At 46.2% G+C, this 18765-nt stretch overlaps 1 pseudogene; it reads right to left on the reverse strand.

Moving 5' to 3' along the window:
- Window positions 1-6073: 6073 nt before the first annotated feature.
- The window catches only part of LOC120846481, a 95552-nt pseudogene continuing 82860 nt past the window's right edge, over window positions 6074-18765 (reverse strand).

An 18765-nucleotide genomic window follows, 5' to 3' on the forward strand; every position in this document is an offset into this window, starting at 1 on the left:
ACAACGCCACAAAGGGCAAAGGTTGTAACCACGCCTGTCTTGCTACTCCACGAACGCGGGAAATCTTTCTGGCTGGCACCTTTGAATATGAAACAAACCAATAAACTTACATGAAAACAGGGAACATTTAACCAAAAAAACAATGTTATGTATGCATTACAAACATATTAAATAGTCAAAACATGCAACACCACAGTCATTTCACCACTTTAAGAAAAAATCTGAAAATATGTATAACACAAAAAGGGATAGGATTTACACCAAGCCACATAAAAAAAAAATTGGGTTGTGTGTGTGTTTATACAGCCTAGAACTTGGTCTGCCTCACAGGGGCGACGAGTCTCCCAGCTGTAGATGAGCAATTTAGCCAGTGCAGTACAACCGCTAGCCTGGGGTCTTTAACGTGCACCACGCAGTAGTGATACACGACCGCACGCCGGTACGATGCTCATCCAGATCGAAACGGGCAGGGGTGGGTCGAACCCAGGATCCCTGGGTTCAGCAGCGCGAACTCTCGCTCCACGTGCTCCGAGCTGGTGTGCGCTAGACCACTCGGCCACCGATCCCCCAACCAAGCCAGATACTGGGCCATAAAACCGAAGTTTAACAATAGAAAAAATATGAGGGGGTACCCAAAAGCAGTGTTGTACGGAACGGCATTCCAAGGAACGGCGTTCCTGAAACGGGTTCCTTTTAGGAGGAACGAAAGAACGCCGCCGTTTCATTTTGCATCGCTGGAAGTGGAACGGGAACGCGTTACATTTTTACTGGAACGGAAAAAGTAACGGCGTTTATTTTTTCATCTAGAGGGGTAATTTTTATTTTATTTCTAGGAGGAAAATTCTAAAGCTCTAAAAACAATATATTTACAAAAAGCAGGACCTCGCTTTTTTTTTATCTTAGGTTTTATTTTGTGTGGTCCTCGCTTGGTAACAGTCGTGTGCAGGAGAGCTAGTGGACATCGATTGTGTTTCGAGTGCCCGAGACTGCGGTACAGAAAGTCAAACTTTTACTCGAAGGAAAAGACACAGGAAGAGGGAAGTTTCACACTCAGCTGCTTTCTTTGCTTTCAAGAGTCCTCATACACCCATAAATCTAAGACCGACTACTGCCATCACGAAACTTCCACAAAAAGACCTACAGTTACAACAAGATAGCACTTTACCAGAGTTCGAACGAGCCCTTGTATCCTGAACATTGGTCGCTTAAAAGATACAAACAAATTAACCTTTATTCCTTCACCCCTTGTCACCCCTTCAAACTGACGAACGAATCAAACCTTCACGAAGAAGGACCTGAACTTTTAAGACAGACTTTCCTAAAGCACTTCCCTCACCTTCACTAGCTTGTCTTGCGGACAGCAACATCGACAAGCAACTGTTGTAAAGTTCGAACAAGGGAATTTTTAAGATAGAAACGTGTGGGGTTCTTTTAAAACGCTCGTGCGATCTGGGGTAACAGTACATTTGGCTCGTCCGAGTCGTCCACCACAAACGTGAATATGGTTAAAAGCTGAATCTTTGAACTTGGGTATATGAACAAATGGAACCCTGCTTCCGCTTGTGTTTTTCTCCTGGTGCTTTTCCATCACGTGCTTTTCAAATTCGTGTGTTCTCATTTGATAAAATAGAAAAAAAAAGAAAAAGGAAAACCTTGCTCGATCTGACTAAATATGGTGATCAGCAAAATGCAAACGTAACGTATATTGTCACAAATGACAAGGTGATAAAACAACGAAATAACAGAAAAAACTGAAACGTTTAATGGGGCGAACTTGTGCCCAGGAATGAAAGGCAAAAGAAAATAACAGCAGAGCGTCGCGGGCGTCGAAAGCGGCGAAGCAGCAGGATCGAACGCTGAGGCGAAAACTCAGTCCAGTTCGCCACGCGGCGCCCATTTATGTACATGCGTGAGCTTCTGGAATAATCAGCGTAGAATGTTCGACGCGTAAAACATTCGGACCTCGAATACGCCAACATTATTCTCGAATCTACCAGAAAACTAAATTGCAGGGAAAACAAAAGATGCGGCGCTCCCAGGAATCGAACCCTGGCTTTTCGCGTGGGAGGTAGGGGCGATAACCATTAGGCCACGCGCGCGCTGCCTACTCCCGCCTTTAAAAAGTGCATCGCCCCGATGCAGCACAAAACAAAAAAAAAAGCAAACAGAAAAAAAAAAAGGTAAACTAAAGAGTTATTTGGAATACGTAAGGTCCACAGTCCTATCGAGCGTAGTACGGCTTCATGCGCACGACGTGGACGACTTCTGGTCGTGGAGGGCGGCGTGATAAAGTCCGTGTTCCGTCGGGCATCACCTCATAGTTCAGGTCCCCGAGTCGACGAAGTACTTTTTAGGATCCGAAGTAACGTTTCAGGAGTTTCTCGCTGAGACCGCGGCGGCGAATCGGTGTCCACACCCACACCCTGTCTCCGGGCTGTAAGTGGACGTCCCGACGACGAAGGTTGTAGCGGCCAGTGTCGATACGTTGTTGGGCTTGAATCCGGAGTCTGGCGAGCTGACGGACTTCTTCTGCCCGTTGGGCAACCACCTGGGCGTCGTCGCTTCCATTGATAATGCCGCGCGCGCAGCTGGCCAAGTAGGCAGAGCGCGCGTGGCCTATTGGTTATTGCCCCTACCTCCCACGCGAAAAGCCGGGGTTCGATTCCTGGGAGCGCGCGGCAATATGTAACGGTACGTTCCATCTTTTTAACTGTAACGGCAACGAGTTCCTTTCTAGCAGATGGAACTTAATCGGGAACGCGTTCCATAAAGTAGAAGGAACGAGGAACGAGCTTTCGTTCCTATTTTTGAGGAACGCTACAACACTGCCCAAAAGTAACTGGAATAAATTTCAGGAGGCTAGGCGTTCATAGTACCAGCATCCGCCTCTTGCAGCGCTAAGCGGCATCCTTCCCGAGTCAGTTTGCCGACCGGTGTCGTCTGCTAAGGATCTAGCGGCACATTGTGAATTTTTCCCCCAAGCGCTTCAAAATCATTTTTCTTTGCTTGCAATGTCTGACTTGAAGGACCTTACACAGTCACAAAACGATTTCCTTTCAAGACTTTTCATACCAACGAAAAGAAAAAAGTCACACGGGGCGAGCGAGGTCCTGAGAATACGGGAGGTGGAGGGTGTCATGGCCATGTTTGCTAAAAAGTTGTTGCACTGAAAGGGCTGTGTATGCTGGGGCATTGTTGTGATAGGACTATCATACCCCCTTTCCCTCACATCGGGGTATTTCTGCCTTCCTGAGTTTCGCAAGTGTCGCTATATTCTCAGGTAAAACACCTAGCTGATTAACAGTTTCACCAGCAGGAACAAACCCGGAGTGAACAATGCCCGAATTTGTCAATGTTTTCATCAGTCGAGAAGGTTCAGGGTCGCCCTGAAAGAAGTTGGGCGTCGATCAATAAGTTACTGGTCTTAAAGCGAGAAAAGCATTAATAGACTTGAGATTTCCAATATAGCATCTTCATTGTAAGCTCTCTGAAACATTGCAAGAGTTTCCGGCAGTTTTTCCTAAAACAAAGTTTCACGGCCGCATGCTGTTCCTTGATATCAGGCATTGCAAAAAAAAAAAAAAGAAACGATTTTGAAGCGCTTGGAAAAAAATTAATAGCACACAATGCCAGTCGGAAAACTCAATCGAAAGGGGTGCTGCTAAACGCTGCTAGCTGAGGAAGCTGGCACTACAAACGGCCCGCCTTTCAGAAATTCATTCCAGTTACTTTTTCATCAACCTGGTATGAGTCAATGTGCCAGAAACTTTCAATATATGCCATGTTAAAAAAAAAAAAAAAAAAAAAAAAAAAGATGGCAAGCAGTCAAATAGGCTCAATAGATCTTATACAAAATTGCTTGGTGATCTGACAACGCTAAGAGCGTCGCCATTTTAATGTTGGCAAGCGCCGTCGGTAAAAAAGCATGGTGGAGGCATCGGAGAGAGAACCGTATACTGGCAGTGTGCGCAGAAGCTACATGTGTTTTCCGCCTTCTGACCATGAAATGTGGACGAACAGTTTAAACAACCTACCGCAACTGTCTGATGAAACTCTAGGGTGCCTCTGCACGCTGGCAACAACCTCGTCGAAGCAATGCAGCAAGTCCTACGCTTTCACCGTGGAAGCTTACACACTGCGAGTTGTCGCCGGCGTGTGCATAGGCCTCCGAACGTTTCGTCAGACAGTTGCAGTAAGTTGTTTAAACTGTTCGTCCACGTTCCATGGTCGGAAGGCGAAAAACACTGCTGCCGCGCCATCGCACACTGTCCGTACGGTTGTATCCAATGCGTCCACTGTGCTTCAGTACCGACAACGCTTGCTAGCATTAAAATAGTGACGCTCTCAGTGTTGTCAGACTACCAAGCAATTTCGCATAAGTTTAATTAAGATGAGGTCACTTTCTCTGTAACATCCAGCAACATCGGCCAGAGTGAGTGCCCAACAATGGCGGACTTCGATAATTGGTGCTGCAACTACCATACTCCGTTTACCTAAGCTGAGACTGCCGGTTGAAGCTACGCCCTCGTTAAACCAGTTATACGTCTCTGTTTCACCACGTCATCACGCTCCCGCCCATGCCCATACACACGTGCAAAGAGCGGGGTAAGGTGATAAGAGCAGTGATTTGATAGGTTGTAGTCATTTTGGAGCAGCTATTGGAGCAGCCAAAAGTTCATCTTGTAGAAGCAAGAAGAGCTTTTGGAGCATAACCCCACACTTCATTATCATTTTTATCATTGCAAATGTGAGGAGGGGGGACGTCAAATATTAGGAGGAGGACAAACACCAGCTGTTTCGTTGCATGTGAAAGTACCAGACACGGTAACACACTGCTGATGAAGGACAGCGCAAACTGCCGTGAATGATTATTTTAGGTACGAAATCCCACTGAACAAATGTTAAAATACAGTTCTTTTGCGTACCTAGATTTATGTGTCCTTCAAGTTCTAGGGGGATTGTAACAAAACTTCAATTCTTAAATCAGACGGAAAACAAAGCATAAAAAATAAACCTACGAAAGAGTCCATATACACCTTCTTGCACCCCGCCTCGCTCTGCAGGAGTACCTCATGAGAGTGTGCCCGTGATTAAGCCTTCAGATTATTTACAGAAACTTGTGTGATGCTTTTCATGTCAGCCTTATTTAGTTTTTTTTTTTTTTTCTTTGCAATGGATGACAATGCCAATTTATTGCTGAACAATAAAATGGACGCTATAAATTTTCCGTCAGATGATGACTACTTTCTTCCATCAAATGTGAAAACCTTTTTGGGAAATGAATATTGCAGTTTTTTGCAATATTCATACTAACGCTTTCATATTAACGTTTCCATATTAACGCTCGATCAACACGAAACAAAGTAGACGAGCTTCATCAATTCAAATTTTTGTTTTATATACTTATGCTTTCATAAACGTGGTTTACGAATACTACTGACGTGGTAAAGTTACCAAATGAAGGGTTACGTTCTTAAAAATTGAATTTTTCAAGAAACAATCGTTTTCGGGAATTCAGAACACCTTTACACTCCAAACATGCCAGAAATGAAATGCAGCGCGTAGTTTCTAACACGTTATCCCAGGCACTGTTCTGTAGATTGAAACGTAAATGAATAAAAATTGAAGTCGACAAATTACTTTAAAGCTAGCTCCCGAGCTCCCAAGCAGCCATTTATCCAGCCACATTTTTTTAATATATATTTTTGTCTTTTTCTTTTTTTAGTTAGTTTGCTTGTTTGTGGTTTGCCCATGCCATGTTCCAGATTTCTCAAGTAGACACTGTGACATTTTAAATTTTAAACTCGCCATTGTCTTCGATGTTTTCCTTGAATTACGAACGCTACTTTTTTAACCGATATGTGGCGCAATAGGCTATACAGCCCATCAGTAGCGCATGCCGCATTACAGCTCAGCTCGTAGTTATTGAACATCACAACGTAAAAAACAAAACAAAAATGATTTTTTTTTTTTTTTATAGATGATAGATTCGGATGAAAGGCACATGACAATGCTTTATCGCAGTAGCCGTAAAAAAAGTTGCTTCCCTTCCTAGGCATTGCACAATTAGCCTTTATTTTTTTTCTTTCTTGTTTTACAACTGCTTAGCCCACTTTTGGAGGTGTTCTAGCTCTTCTTCGGTGCAGGGATTCTGAAAATGAGAATGCAATCCTAATTTTATAACAATTAGAACACAAATATCAGCGTTCGAACAACTTCGTTTAATAATAGTCGTTTTCTTTTTTCTTTTTTTAAATTTAACAGCATGTGTAATGAAACGCGCATGATAAAAGATCAACCCCAAAAGAGGCACTAATATGTACTTTTAGAGCGCAGCTCTTAGGCGCCCGTTTCCGGGTTGAGCGGCGTCGGCCTAACCGCGCGCGTTGCATTATGGGACGTTTCCCCGCTAAAGTTAGCGGGAAAATTTTCCCGCTTTGCTTAGCGGAAAAATTTTCCGATTTTACTGAGCGGGAAAAATTTCCCGCTAAATTTAGCGTTTAAACTTTTCCGCTAAATTTAGCGATAAAGTTTTCCTTTAATTTAGCGGGGAAATTGTCCCACTAAAGTTAGGGGGAAAATTTTTCCGCTAAATTTAGCGGGGAAATTGTCCCACTAAAGTTAGGGGGAAAATTTTTCCGCTAAATTTAGCGAGAAAATTTCGCGGCTAAATATAGCGGGAATATTTACCCGGCAAATTTAGCGGGCAAATTGGCGTCACGTGACCTCAACACCCATTCAGTTTCCCCGATAAATTTAGCGGGCTAAAATAATGTCAAGACTGTGTCACGTCACCTATCAACAAGTTCAGTGGCAGGAGGAGAGGAGGAAAGGAGGAGGAGGAGGGGAGGAGCGGCGTACCCTCCCCTCCGTACCCTCTCGTCCTCCTCCTCGAAAGCTGCGCTCTATACTTCGTTTTGCAGATTTAAACAAACGTCTTTCATTTTTTTTTTTCAAGTCAGATTGGGGTAGTTGGGTGGAGACTTCGTTTCAGTACTTGCACCAAAAGAGATACTTTTTTCCGCTTTTGTAGTAAAGGTGCCGTGTCACTCTTTATGGGCTTTCACTAAATAACGCGCAGCATTAATCTTCGACGTTCACAACCTACGAAACATGGGCTAGATTATATCTCGTTTGGCAGCCACCGCAAAATTAGAGAGAAAAAAAAAAAAAACGCCGTTCACTTCCCTAAGTTACAGACAGAATGGGCGGCCACATGCCGATCAGAGCCGTATATTGGAAGAGTTTGGCCAATCGGCGGCAGTGAAGGCCGCCGCCAGCGCCGAATACTGCTCCCGCGGTTGAAGCGTAAACTAAATGTGGGACATAGCCTCGACTAATCACCTGACCGCGCCGTCACATTTTCGGAAACGACATTTAAAGCGTGAAATAGAAGCGTTTTATCTCGGCGTCTCGGTGACAGTTTGCTCTTGGCCTGCTTGCTAGAACAGCGTATCAGCTAAAACTGGCTGAAAAAAGAAAAAAAAAAATCAAGAAGATGACGTCGAGAAGATACCATACCGGGCGTCGGCGGTGTCTCAATCTAAGCCCTGGGTTTCGGTACTTCGAAGGCCGCAGCCTTCTGCTTTGACTGGGCTGCCCTCTTGGAGCCTGATGCTTCGACCCCAGTGAGCTACAGCACCATCTTGCTCCTTGGGTTCCTTCGTCCGTGCACCGATCGAAAGGCAGGCTGCACATCCCCTTGGCCAGTTGCCGAACCGCCCTCAACGGAATATGGACATCTTCAAATCGGACCGACGTCCTCCGCAATAGGAACAATCCATTGAGTCGTCATCTTGCATGTATATACTCATCGCATTATCACGTTCATTAGACGCGGCACCGCGGGCTTCTATGGTACGGGCTGTTGCCTTTACTCGGTGCCGAGGCTCTCCAGAGTCAAATAAAGATACCAACAATGATATTATTAATATTAATGATATTATTATGACATTCAAAACGCTTCATGAACCTACGCGCCTTCTTCGTGTGTCCCCTCGCTTTAATATAGTCAAATGTATGACCGGATACGGCAAAAAAAAAAAATGCGCAGCTCCTGTGTCTCAGAGGTTTTTAATGCTCTTCCAGATGAAGTGTGTGATGTTACAGGTAAAGCAAAGTTCAAAAAAAAAAAAAAAGACTTCGTTTGTACGTTTCCGAGATCTAAGATCTTTTGCTTTTCGTCCTTGCCTTGTCGTTCTGTCTGTTATTATGTTTATTTTCTTCTTTTTAACGGGGGGAAAGGGGGGGTTCACCTTTTACGTTTTCCAAATGCTACGGGTGTTCGCTTTAGCCTTCGTGCAAGGCTATTTTCCTTATTGCATTGCAAATTGTTTTTCCAAAGCTATTGAGTTTTAAAATTTTTTCGTGTTTTTTTTTTTTTTTGTGCATCTTCTTTTTTGTTTGTCTGACTCGCCGGGTTCAGTGTATCAAGCGTTCATCGGTTTAAACAAACATGTTATTTTATATGTGCTGACGGTCGTTGTGGCTATAAAAATTATTATTATTATTATTATTATATCCGTGCCACGCCCTGAAATTTATCTCACTTTTGTGCAACTGTTTAGACAGTTTACTGAAGCGTCAAAAAAGATTATTGTTGTAAAACAAAGAAAAGATAACATACGCTGGCTAAATAAAGACATATTGTCTGTTATAAAACTCAAAGAAATAGCCTGGAAGCGATACCGCCGGTCTCCGCATAATTCCATCCTTAAAGCAGAATTCAGAACTATCCGGAACAGAGTCAGCGCGTTAATTCGCTCAGCTAAGCGGCTGTACTTTCAAAAGCAGTTCTCTGATTCTAGACGCAACTCGGCTAAAACGTGGTCGTTAATCAACGAGTTACGTGGTGTTACATCTCCTCACATTCAAAATTTTGACAGTACCCTTGGGCTTAACTCACTGGCTACGGCAAATACCTTCAACAATTTTTTTGCTTCCTTCTCGGGCAGTGCCCGGCTATCGGCCACAGCGGCCTTTTATAGTCCCTCCATCAACTCAGCTTCCGCATTTCTTCCTGAAATGACATCGCAGGATCTCGAGTCAATAATCTTCGGGCTCAAGCCAAATAAATTACCAGGTTATGATGGAATATGTCTTAGCGATCTCCGTAGAAATTTTAGGTACTTAAAAGATACTCTTCTACTTATGCTCAACACAATGATCGAGACAGGTTCCATTCCCATCGAATTGAAAACTGCTATTGTTAAACCTCTTTTTAAAGGAGGTCAGCGTGGCCAGGTTCAAAACTATCGGTCAATTTCTATTCTACCATGTATAGCTAAAATATTGGAAAAATTTATTTACATCACTATGTCTTCTTTCGTAGAGAAGTGCAACATAATATCTCCCAACCAATACGGTTTCGTGCCTGGTCGTGGGACTCAATCCCTTCTCGAAGCGCTATCTGATGAGATAAATTTGGGTTTTGAGAACAACCTGTTTATTTGCGCTTGCTTTCTTGATGTAAGAAAGGCGTTCGACACAGTGAATCACTCTATTTTATTGCAAAAACTTTCAGCTGTTGGTTTCCGGGGTCCCTTTTTGTCCTTACTAACTAATTTCCTGCAAGATCGTTCCCAGCTGGTTTCAATCAAAGGCATACACAGCGTCAAAGTCTCTTTAAAATCTGGTGTCCCACAGGGCTCTGTACTTTCGCCTTTACTCTTCAATATCTATGTAAATGATATGTCTATACCTCTGTTTCGAATTGCTCCCTTTATCAATACGCGGACGACACTCTATTGTTAACAAGTCACCTTACTTATTCAAGTGCTATGAAGATGCTCCAGGAATGTTCTTTAGGACTAATGAACTGGTTCGCCCATAACCTTATAGATATCAATGTCTCAAAAACTAAGTTAGTATGTTTTCACAATCCCGTTAAGTTAGTTGATCTAAATACTAATCTTTTCCTCCACACGTCGCACTGTGTCAACTGCCAGTGCACTCCCATCGCTTTCTCAGACACTGTGAAGTATTTAGGAATTATTTTTGATTCTGATCTTTCTTGGAATTCACACCTCACAAGACTGTGTTCTAAGTTAAGGAGCGTTTCTTGCTTAATGTACAATATCAAGGCTTTTCTACCACTTAATCTCAGGAAACTTATAGTTCACTCGTTAGCATATGGCTCCCTCCGCTACGGAATCACCATTTTTGGAAATTGCTCTGGATTATGGCAGGCAAAAATCAATAATATTCTAAAAGGAATGCTGCGTAATGTTTACTACAGGCCTACCACTTCCTCTCAGAATATGTTTCAAATATTATCTATGCCCAACTTTCAATCTCTGTTTGTGGAAACGGTAGTCCTTAGTCATTACTGGAATACTGACTTCAAAACACCTCGTCCGAATATCCGGCAACTACGAACGGTTCCACGATTTGTTATCACCAAATGTTACACTCGATATGGCAAGAACTTGCGGTCCTTCTACGTTCCTCGAATTTTTAATTCTTTACCTGCTAATTTCCCTGATTTCACTTCCAGAAAAAAGCTTAGAAAATCGATTCGCCTTCTCCTGTCTTCCGATGAGTCGATCTAAAAATGTATAACATTTTTGTGTGTGTTCTTTTTTGCGTTTCGTATTTTTTTTCTTAAACGCCCTTATTGGATTTTATTTGACAGTTTTTTTTCCCCACTAGTAATGTCACCAGCTATGTGTCTTTTGATTGGTGCATCTTGCGTATAGTCCAAAGGTGATTGATTAAAATAGTGCTTTTATTTATGGTTACCATTAATGACACAAATATGGTGCTGTCCTCAATCTGGTGTATTTGTGATATAACTCAATTTTGCTTGTGTCGAACTCTGCGTCATATTTTTTGTTTTGTTTTGTTTTCATGACTCGTTTTGTGACTGTTCTCATCCACTGAGAATCTCAATCTTCACCTGGACGTACCCTGCATTGTGCAACTCTTCAAGGAACGATTCTGTGATTTTTTTTCTAGTGACTTAACCTGACTTTCTTTTTATTTTTATTGAATTTTATATTTTCTTGTGGTACGGAAGCCTAAGCTTCAACTGGAACTATAGCTAATTCTGGTCAAGTTCACAATTTTCTTTTTATATTTTTCCTATTTCTTTCTTCTTTTGTGATAATTATTTTGATATCTTTGCAACCTCGGTTTAGTCACACAAGCCCATGAAGGCTTTGGAGAACCTGCGTTGTTTTGTGAATATGCTCCTACATCACAAATAAATTATGAATTATGAATTATGAATTATTATTATTATTATTATTATTATTACTATTATTATTATTATTATTATTGTCATTAATCTTATTCAATATAAAGAGGAACAAAGCCCCTGGTACGGATTCAATCCGTGTTTGTGATCTATCTCGAAACTTCGACGCTGTCAAACAGGTTCTTCTGTGCATTATAAATGAATTTCTAGCTTCCGGTGTTATTCCTGACGACCTAACGACGGCGATTGTTAAGCCGCTGTTTAAGGGAGGATTGCCAGATAAATATGAATGCTATCGTCCCATCTCAATCCTGTCATTTATTGCCGAGATACTGGAAAAACATCTGTTCACTGTAATGACTAGTTTCATCGATGACTCTGATATTATCTCCCGAAGTCAGTATGGCTTTGTGGTTGGAAGGGGCTCTCAGCCACTTCTTGAGGAATTTTCTGACATAATTCACAGCGCGTTCGAAAACAATCTTTTTGCATGTACTTTTTTTTTAGACGTGACAAAGGCTTTCGATACAGTCAGCCATAAATTGCTTTTTCAAAAACTGTACAATTTCGGCTTCCGTGGACCTTTCTTTGCCATACTAGAAAGGTTTTTTTTTTTTTTTTTTCGAATCGTTCCCAAATTGTATCTGTTGGGAATTTTCAGAGCGCACGGGTGATGATAAAGGCCGGTGTTCCTCAGGGATCTGTATTATCTCCTTTACTTTTTAACCTGTGTGTGAACAGCATGTCAGCCAGAGTGACTAGTTGTAGTATGTTTCAGTATGCACACGACACCGCACTTGTATCCCGCCACTTGAATTATTGTCATGCTGTACGGCTTCTACAGGATGACGCTTTGCGAATTATGGACTGGTTTGATGAGAATTTAATCACAATTAACTCATCGAAAACAAAATTAGTCTGTTTTAGAAATTCCCTAAAAAATGTCGTCCTTGATGGTCCAGTGACTTTGCACAACTCAATGTGTTCTGACTGCGACTGTTTCCCACTGGAATATGTAGATCTGGTGAAGTATTGGGGTATTTTATTTGATTCAGATATGTCTTGGAATTCTCACCTGTCGTACATTTGTGGTAAACTTCCTAGCATAAGCTGTTTACTTTTTAGTCACAGAGTGTTTATGCCGTTTTTTGTTAGGAAATCAGTCGCGCATGCCCTTGGTTACATTATACTAAGGTATGGTATCACGTTATTTGGCAACTGTTCGGAGTTGCGGCAAACAAAAATTGACCGTATTTTGAGGGCCCTTTCGAAGAGCGTCGCGTATCATCTGGATTTTTCTTATGGTGTGAGGGGAGAGGCGCCACTGTCGCGTTCGCTGAACGGATGCGCTCTGTATGGGCTCTGTCTTTTCCCACGTTCTGTGGCGTAAATTTCACGATTATCCTGGAAACAACCATCACACCGGGTGTCTAAAGGTCTTCGCTGCCGACGAACATCGCTTTTTGGAAGATTGGATAACCGCCTGGGGCTTCTAACAGCCGGGTGGCCGCCCGCTAACCCACACCCAAACTTCGGTGCACCGCGGCGGGGCAGCGGCGGCGGGCCCAGCCGCTTTCTCCCCCACTGGGCATCCCTCTCGCCATCCGGCACCTCCATCCCCGAGACCCGGAGCGACGAAATGGTGAGCATCGAAGTAGACGGCGAGTCCATCTCGCCTGTAGATATCACCGAAGAGGCCGGGGTGGCTAACAAGCCATCGTCGACATGGCGCCCGAGCCCTCGCACAGCTAGGTCTAACCCCGGGACACTCTCATGGTCAGGAAGGCGCTGGCTCCCGGCCTACTAACCGGCAGCCACGTGCCGAGAAGCAAACAATTCAGAAACTACGCCTGCCGCGTCAGCCGCCCATGCCCAAGGAAGACATAAAGATCGTGCTGCGCCCGCCGAGAGGGCCTCGATATCACAAAGATCAGCTACGCCGAGTTGCGCGATGGAGTGCTCCGTGCGACCGGTCTCGGCTACGACGAAGCGGCGGAAGATCTCCTCAGAATCAACCCCGCAAAAAACATCATCATGGCCAGCACCTCCAGCATGGAGCATGCGAGCAAATGCACCGCTGTCAAGGAGCTCCGCTACGGAGGAAAATCCTACAACGTCACCGCTTATGCGGCGCCTCCCGAGGACACCGTCAAGGGGATTATACACGACATCCTCGAATACGGCAGTGCTGAGGATATCACAAGAAGCCTTATCTATAAAAAGAATACCACGATTCTGCAAGCACGAAGAATGGGCCGGACAAATTCGGCAATCATCGTCTTCGAAGGCACCAAGGTACCGTACTATGTTTACTACCGCGGCGCCGAATACCGCTGCTTCATACACAAGAAGCGGCACGAAGTGTGCGACGGGTGCGGCAGGCTCGGTCATCGCACGGACGTCTGCCCAGCACCCGACAAAAATATCTGCAAAATCTGCGGCACCGAAGTCCTGTCCGAAAACCATCAATGTGAACCCAAGTGCGCACTTTGTGGCCGGGATCATCCGACCGGCGACAAAAAGGGCCGACTCCATTTCCAGACTCCCTACCTTCTCAAGAAGCGGAAGTGGGAAAAGCAACAGATAGAGAACAACCGTCGACGACCACAAAACGGCTCAGACAACCCAGCCTCGACGTTGTCCATACTCAAGAAAGACGAATCCAGCGGAGACACGCCCGGTCAGCGCGGTAGATCAGGCTCCTTCCCACGCCTCCCGCAGTATGAGCGAAAGAGCAGACGGGACGTAAGTCGCGGACCAGGGACCAGGGACAGCTCCGCCAGCAGTCAACATCGCTCGCGCTTGTCGTCGCGACGCCGGAGCCCCAGCATCCAAGGCTGCCAGAACCAGAGACGCAAGTCAAGATCCCCGTCTCGAAACGGAAGGCAGCTAAGCGGAGGCAATCAAACAAACAAGGCGAGCTGGGCAGACACGGTCTCCCACGGCAAAACCTCCCATAAGCGCAGTGCCCCTCCGAAGGGCGGGCCTAGCTCAGAACAATCAGATCAACAGTCCGAGATTGCCAAAATTAGGCAGATGCTAAAGCTCGTCATCTCGGAAAATAAAAAACTCAAAGCCGAACTAGGACAACTGAAGGGAACCAGTGCCGACTCAACGCCAACCCTTTCCCCCTGCAACCTAGGTCAGGCCGCTAAGAAATCAGGCCAACCTAACCAGCTAGCCACGCCACCTAAGCAGTCGCCTCACACCCCATCCGAAAACAGCTCTGCCGACGCGATGGATGACTCACCACTTGACTCTCCACCGTCTAAACGCAGGGCCAAAGAATTAAGCCCCAGTACCCCTAGCGAGCCCGCACCCTCAGGCTCCAAGAAAAAAAACGCCGATGAAGACATGCTCCACGAATTTGGAGAAAACCTTAGTAAGACCTTAAACGAAACGCTCACGGCGAAATTCAAAGCTATGCTGGCCCAATTCGCCGAAAGTATGGGCACACAAATCGCCAGCCTCAACGCTAGGGTTACAGCCTCTGAAAACGCCACCCTACGGGTGGGCAGGAATGGGGTAACAGGCCTTATAAAATCAACTAAGCCCTATTTTCGCCCACCCGCGGCGGAAAGCCCCCAAAATCCTCACGATCATGTCTAATTCTCAACACAATAGAACCCGAAAGTCCAGCACGCTCGTCGTCTGGCAATGGAACTGTCGAGGATTTAGAAGGAAAAGCAACCATCTCGAACAATTTATTAAAACCAAGAATTCGGACGAACCTCCTGACGTCGTTTGTCTCCAAGACACCGGCGCCTTTGCAAAACTCTCCAGTGACAAATCTTTCTCAGACTTAGAAGAAGACGCCTCTGGTGTAAACTCCAAGCAAAAACCCACGGTAGCCACCCTCGTCAGACGCAACCTCCCGGCCATTCGTCGCGATACCGGGGTAAGCGCGCCGTACGCGGCTCACGTCCTCTTTGAATTAATCCCGGACCGGAAACACAGGACGCACAGCACATTTATTCTAAACGTATACAGCTCTCCCCGAAACACCCACAAATTCGGCAAACTTTTACGTAAAACCCTTGAACTTGCCCGGGGAAATACCTTGGTCATCGTTGGAGACTTTAATGCACATCACCCCGAGTGGGGCTATAAACGGGACACGAACAAGGGGCGCAACCTCTTTCTCGATGCGCAGAGGAAAGGCTTCACATTGATCACTGACCCAACACACCCCACCCGCATTGGAAACAGCGTCAGCGGCGACACCACTCCCGACCTCACCTTCACGAAAAACACGCGCAAAGAAGCCAGTTGGCTTAACACTCAAGAAAACCTAGGCAGCGACCACTATCTCGTCGCTATCGGGGTGGAATCTGGAATCGCTAAACGCACATCCAGTAAATGACTCCAGCTTATCGATTGGGACACCTTCCGCGAAATCCGGGCCGCTGAACGTGCCTCCTCCGACATAGCGAGCAATCCCTCCATCGAGGAGATAGCTGACATTCAGGAATGGGCGGAAAAACTCCGCAGGGATGCCAAGCAGGCTACTCCAGAAATCCCTGAAGACGCAGAGCTCTATCAGGCCGATGCAAAGCTCCTCCACATGTGGGAAGCCAAGCACAGTCTGCATCAGAGACTTCAGACGCAAAAGCTAAATCGCAACCTCAGGCGGCGTCTCGCTATCCTCAATCGTGACATCGAAGACTACGCACAACAACTAACGTGTCAAAATTGGCACAGCACGTGCGATCGCACGGAACACGAAATAGGGCTCGCAAAAACCTGGAATATTCTCCGCTGCCTCATCGACCCCGACAACAGCAAAACCACACAGAGACACAACCTCAATATACTTTTGCACAAATTTAATGGCTCCGACACAGAGCTAATCAAGACCATTAAAGATAGATACATTGGGGACTCCCCGCGTGAGGTCTTCCCTCCCTACACGGGACCGGACAACGACCTCCTTGACCGACCCATCACGGTAAGCGAAGTTAGAGGGTCCATATCGGCCCTACGAACTCGCTCCGCCCCAGGCCCAGACGGCATCAATAACAAAATGCTCAGAAATCTGGACAACGACTCAGTTGAAGCCCTCACCCGGTACATGAACGTCTGCTGGGAACGGGGACAAATACCCGACCACTGGAAAACGGCAAAGGTAGTTATGATACCGAAACCAGGCCGGAAACTCCATCTCGAAAATCTTAGACCCATTTCCCTCACGTCTTGTGTGGGCAAGCTAATGAAACACGTCATACTCAACAGGATCAACAGCTACATGGAAGACAACGGTCTCTTTCCGCACACCATGATTGGCTTCTGATCAAAACTTTCTACGCAAGACGTTATCCTTCGGCTCAGATACGACGTCATAGACAGGGCGCACTGCTCATCACTAGGTACTAGAGCCATCTTGGGGCTCGACCTCACGAAGGCCTTTGACAACGTCAAACACTCGGCTATCCTCGCGAACCTGGGCAAGCTAGGTCTTGGAAGACAGGTGTACGACTACATCAGCAATTTTCTCTCAGACCGCACAGCTACCCTCTCCTCTCCAGTCGGACGCGATGGGGCTCGGGAGCAGGGGGACGCCGCAATGCTCGGTCCTCTCACCTTTTCTCTTCAACGTGGCCATGATTGGTCTTCCCAATATTTTAAATCAAATTGAAGGCCTTCAGCATACCCTTTGTTGTAGATTATGCCATCTGGTAACAGGTAACGAGAGGAAAAGGAGGTAGAGGGGCGCAGAACCACGAAATCATGAACGGCATGAGAGAGAACGATAAACCGACACCATCGAAACGGACGTGCCCGGGATCTCTTCCTTAACACTGGTGTCGAAACCCGGGAAACGAGATGGACCGCAACCGAAGAACCCGCGGCATCGTCCGCTCAGCCGTCACCCGAACACTAACCCGAATAGACAATTTTCTGCAAGACGAGAACACGACAGAGCTTGACCTCCGACTACAACTGGACTACCTGCTTCAGAAAGAAAGCGACCTAATCCGCCTTGACCGTGACATCCAGACGTCCACCTCAGATGACGATCTTGAGGGCGAGCTTGAGGGAGCAGAGGAGTACCGTCTTCGCATCAGTCATAGCCTCACGCGCGTCTGACACGCCCTCGACTCTCAAGTTTCTGTGCCACAACCCACGAATATCACGCCCAACGTCCTTCTCGACAGAGCCCAGTCCGGCGGTCTTCCTCCAACTCTGACCTCAAGGAACCACAGGACGGTCGCCCTACCAAAACTGCAGGTACCGACTTTTGCGGGGAGCCGTCGCGACTGGCAGGGGTTCTGGGATCATTTCAATTGTACGATACACACCAATTCCGAACTCTCGCCAATCGAGAAGTTTAAATACCTTCTCACGTATCTCACAGATGACGCGAAGCGAGCCGTGGAAGGAATCCGACTCTCAGGACAAAATTATGACCTCGCGGTACAGACCCTACAAGACCGATTTGACGACGGGACATTCTAATTGATGATCACATTGATCGGCTTCTGAGCTTGCCTGCGGTCAACAGTTCAACCAACGCAGTACAGCTTCGTAAGCTCTACGATGCAATACGCTTCAGAACAACATCTCTTCAAGGGCTGGATGTCCCGCCTAGCAACTACGCTGTCGTCCTACATCGAGTTCTCATGCGGTGCCTTCCTGCTGACCTGGCTATACTATAGGGAGTATTCACTGGGCGCCATATTTGTGGGTGCTGTCTAGAGCGCATGCTCAGAACGAGCTCACATCAATAGCCTGCTAAGACCGGCAACCTTGATGGTGCTAAATGCACACTCCAAAAGGACTGCGGAAACTCGCCGTCAGCACGCGCTCAGCAATAGCGCACACAGATATGGCCGCCAGTGAATACTCCCTATACCGGCAGAAGTTAAGGGAAGCAGCACTGACACCATCAGCCGACACACCTGACATGCGCCCGGAAGAGCAGGTCCGCGTCATCATGCTATTTCTACAGACTCAAGTGGAGGTCCGAGAAGATGTCCAAATGGAACACCCAAGTCACTCCCCCCGGTATGGGTCATCGCCGATACCACGTCAAGAATCCGCACAGGCGAGCCACCCTTCAGCACTCGCACTCTCGACTGAGGCTATTGGCTACCGAGCAGCCACGTGCCTTTCGTGTGATACCACCCATCACGAGGTGCAAAACTGTCAAGCTAGACTTTCAACACAAGAAAAAAGAACCAAGCTTGCGCGAGCACGCTGCTGCTTCAAATGCGGCAAGCGAAATCACATCGCTCGTGTTTGCCGTTCGTGCAGGAACTTGGCATGCGCCACTTGTAGAGGTCACCACCTGACTATACTTTGCGATATATTACGTCCCACATCAGCCGCATCGGAAAACCCAGACCCAGGAGGACTTCCTGAAGGCAGCGCAACAGTCGTGAGCGCCCCAACCACCAATTTCCGCTCTTCTGCTGTATTGCTGCAAACTGCTAGAACGTGGGCCCTAGGGACACCGAGACACCTCCTACTGAGGCTGTTACTGGACAGTGGGAGTCAGCGCACGTTTATCCGGCAGCACATTTCCGAAAAACTGGGCTGTGAAGTCGTTGGCCAGGAGGAGCTTACTG

The sequence above is a fragment of the Ixodes scapularis genome, unplaced genomic scaffold (assembly GCF_016920785.2).
Source record: "Ixodes scapularis isolate PalLabHiFi unplaced genomic scaffold, ASM1692078v2 PGA_scaffold9__187_contigs__length_104089568, whole genome shotgun sequence".
Classification (NCBI taxonomy): domain Eukaryota; kingdom Metazoa; phylum Arthropoda; class Arachnida; order Ixodida; family Ixodidae; genus Ixodes; species Ixodes scapularis.